Source organism: Macadamia integrifolia, chromosome 7 (genome assembly GCF_013358625.1).
Source record: "Macadamia integrifolia cultivar HAES 741 chromosome 7, SCU_Mint_v3, whole genome shotgun sequence".
Classification (NCBI taxonomy): Eukaryota; Viridiplantae; Streptophyta; class Magnoliopsida; order Proteales; family Proteaceae; genus Macadamia; species Macadamia integrifolia.
In genome coordinates, this window is record NC_056563.1 from 31,241,044 (window position 1) to 31,245,271 (window position 4,228).

A 4,228-nucleotide genomic window follows, 5' to 3' on the forward strand; every position below is an offset into this window, starting at 1 on the left:
TTTTCATCACTGTAATTTATTCTTTCTTTCTATATCAAAATTTAAAAAAAAAAAAGTGTCCTAGTTTTTTATGCTAGGGATTTGTGTTTTTCACCATGGGATTTGAGATAAGGGTGGAAGGGAGAGGGGGGTTTCAAGAGGGTATTTTGGGAAGGTACTAAAAACATATAGGGATTTGTAAACCCTAATAGGATAGTGGATGAACTGTCCTCCATGAGTTTAGGAAAACTTTTTTGTAAAATAATTGTTGATAAAGACCATATAGACCCCAAACTTGTGCAAAGGGCCAATATAAAATATAAATGTGTCTCCGTGGTGTTGTTCAAATAATTTGCCTCAACTTATATCATATTATCCAAAAGACAATTTTTATTCTCCAGGTGGTGACGTTTACCATTCCATCCTAGGTTTGCTCACAAACCCCTATAAGGTTTTAACACCTAAAAACCCTCATTATTCCCATGTGTACATCTAAAGCACCCAAGATGAATGGATCCCATTCACCATGACCTTATAAAAACTTTGTTCCAATCATACGGTAATAATATTTTTTTCAAAAATTCCATATAATGAAATGTACAAATATAATCACTCTATAAACAAAAAATACGAATATATATTTACCATGAAACATACATGTAATTAAGCCTGTAGCTAGGATAAAGTATGTATCGTTCTAGTGAATCTTTTAGGTCCCTACTTCACCCCCGACGGTTATATCATGATGCCCTTAAAGCCTTTATGCAATGATAAGCTCCTGTAACCATGGCATATTTGCTTAGTTGAACAGAACTTCTTACTAAATGAAATGGAATGGTTAATTCGATGAAAGAAATCTTTTTCATGAGGTAGAATTAGCAATTCCTATTTTCCAATTAGGATCCAACGTTACTTTTTGTTTTTTGGTGATATCCTCCCTCTCCAACACCAATCTGACCTCTACAATCATTACAAGTCAATAAACTCCAGAATGATATAGGAATAACCACTTTAACTGCCAAATGCAGTCTACTTTACTCTCAAACTAGAAAATCATTACTTAACCTGCACCCAAAAAAAGTATCATTACTTAACCATTACCAAACTAACCCATGGTTTTCAATGTCAACTGTCAACACCTCCCATAGAATATTATATTCCACTCTCTACCATAAACTGCTGAAATTTTTCTGTACCACGTTCCATCACATAATAACAGCAAAAGCTGAAAACAGTTTAGGGCTACTCCTCCCTAAAATTTTCAAGTCAGTTCTCACCCAAAACAACCCACAACTTTGTTCGTAACTCATCTTTAACTCGAACTTAAAGTCCCAGATTTAGAAACTACATAAAATGAGAAAGACTCCTTTATAATTCATGAAGACTTTGCCGAAGAGGTACCCAGATCAGGTGGGTGACCAAATTGAAGACATTTGGGAATCCATCTCAGTATCGGTGTTCCATCTTCTCGTTCTCCTTATAGTTCATGGCATACCTACATCAACGGCGCAACATTAGACCATGAAAAGTAACAGATGAAATTTTGAAGTGAAACAATTTGGAGAGAGTACATTGACTGCTTGCTCAAGTTCACAATGGGTTGGAATCGCCTAGAGACCAGAGTTCAGGAAACCACAAAACCAGAATTCATTTAATAAAAGATTAACAACCAGAAACAGTATTATAATTTATAAATAAAAAGAAATACCCATACATCAGCAACAGAATCATAACCAAGTATCTAAATCATAAATTTGAAAGCTATATCTCAGGATTCCAGAAAGATGAAATTTTTAATACAAAAAATTGAACAAGAATTAGAAATCAGATTAGCAACTAGACTCAACATTCATTATATAAATACCTCGTTGTCTGAAGAACAAACCAGAATTGACAAAAGCAGGAGCTGAAAGGTTTTGTGATGACCTGAGTTCAGCAACTTAGAAAGATAATAAGAAGATTGAAAGAGGGAAAAAGATATGACCTGGGAGTCACCACCCAAGGCCCAGCTAGAATCACCACCAACCCAACCTATTGAATCATCATAGCAGGCATGGTCTGAATCACCACAGAACTTGTTAAGCAAATACTTTATTTAACTGTACAAATCTTGGGCTATGTTTAGCCCTCCTATGCCTTCATTAAAAACAACAAAAGACCAGTTATACTACACAAAGTAACTGGAACTTAATCTGATCTTAAACACAAATAAGAGTCCAAATATAACATAAACTACTACTACCGCCAACTAACTGGGAGAGTTTAAGTTTGTCTAAAACTCTTCATAAAGATAAAATAAAAGACCCCAACTAAGCTGGAACTTAAAAGTCCTATTCCAGCTATTACAAGTATAAAGAAAGAAAGAAATCCATAGGACTCCTAACCAGTGCCTCACAAATATATGGAATATTCCTGGTCCAAAATTGAACCAGAGACTGGTCCAAACCAGAACCACAGGCATTATTTTGCCTGTTGCTTGCTTCACTGCTGGTACTTCATAAGGTGACTCTAATCTGCATCAGGGCAGAATGCTCATATCGAAATGTGAAATGGTGCACCAACATAGATAAATGTTACTAATGCTAGGTGTAAATGATACTTCATTCCACTTGCTTAAATTTACAACACCAGTGTGGAAGTGTTGAACAAGGCAGGGGCGGTGTGAAGAAACTAACTTAAATGGCAAGTAATTAATTAACAACCAAGTACTTGAGGAATAAATGTTAATGATGTTGCAAGTGCATTAAAGTAACGAATTCCTAAAAGTTCAAGACAATGCATTTGATACATGTGATGTGAGCTGGTTCAACAAACCAAACAATTCCACAACACTTCCTTCCACTGTGCGCCGGTAGCATGTTCTTTTATGCATTATTCAGTCGTGGCTCTAATTACACCCTATTGTTGCAGTCTGAGACTTCCACCATTCTCACCGCCAATTGCTCCGCTGGTAGAAGATGATTCAATCGTGTCTTCCAAACGTAATCGAATCAAGCTAAGAGAACTAATCGTGAAATCCCATTCGCGTGAGGAAGAACTCCTCTGCTTATATATCTGATATGTTTTGTTTTTTGTTTTACCTTCCCAAATTACCCCTGGCTTCTTCTTTTATCTCCTAATTTTTTTACCCCAATTAGAACCCAATCATTTAATTCTGATACCCCTCCGGAGTAGGAGTCTGCAGCTGGCTGTAGGGGTCTCTGATGGGACTCAACTTCTGGGCAGTAGCTCCTCTTGTGATGCTGAAAAAACCCTCCAAAGGGTTCTGTAATCTGAACTCAGGTTTGGGAGATCTGAGAAAGAGTTCCCAATTAGGAAACTAAAGGTCTGCAGAAACAGATAATACAAAGCTCAGTTGGCCACCAAACTTGGGTCGAGTGACCTCCTTATGGACTTCAACTCGCCCTCAAAATTGGGTCCAGAATGGGTGGCTGATTGTGGAGATCTGAAGGTTGTTGGTTGATGCCACCAATTAGGAAACTTAAGAGAGAAAACAAGAACTAGAGATCCAGACATCTGCTGATCAACCTGTGCAGTTCGAGTGTCCTCCCAGGTGTGAGAGCAGATCCCTAGAACAGGGTCAGCAGGGACTTAGGCCGGTTCAAAATCCTGCCCAAATCTGGTCCTCTAATGGCTGCCGCTGGTAATCTTGTGTCTACAGATTAGTTGCTCATCGGTGTCTTGATGAGCAGCTCACGTAGTATTCTCAACACTCGAAAGATAAAGGAAAATCAAGAAAAGAAAATAGAATAGATGGACGGTTGAGAAGGGTGGAACTGTGGAAGAGAATAATGGAATGGGTATCTCACCCCTCAGGTTTTGGGTATCACACCCCTCAAGGGTTTAGGCATCTCACCTCTCAATAGCAACCTTTCATCCAAAGAGTATTCACTCAATAAATTCATTTATCAAAAATCTCCCAGTCAGTTAGGCTCTGTACTGTAACGATTCTGTTTTTTTAACAAGATTTTGGGGCTAGCACACTTTTTTGCATTTCTATTTTTTTGGAGTGATTCTGCATCTTAAATGTTGTATGGTAATCGCAAAAAAAAATTGATTTTGTAACCTAAAAGAAACAGAAACATGTATGGTTCGTACTTAACAGAATCGTTTCTGTTAGAAACCAATATTTACATTAAGTGTCATCTTCACCATGGGTGTCAAAGTTGTGATTTTTAAATAAAATCTAAGGATAGTCAATGGTTTTTTAATAAATTCTAAGTTATGAAAATCATTATTACCCAAATAA

The 4,228-nt window shown here is 37.1% G+C and overlaps 1 long non-coding RNA gene across 1 annotated transcript; it reads right to left on the reverse strand.

Moving 5' to 3' along the window:
* Positions 1–1,146: 1,146 nt before the first annotated feature.
* Positions 1,147–3,961, reverse strand: LOC122083266. Its single transcript, XR_006141603.1, has 2 exons — positions 1,844–3,961; positions 1,147–1,474 (listed from the first exon to the last, which is right to left on the reverse strand). It is a non-coding gene; the product is annotated as an uncharacterized LOC122083266 (long non-coding RNA).
* Positions 3,962–4,228: the final 267 nt, after the last annotated feature.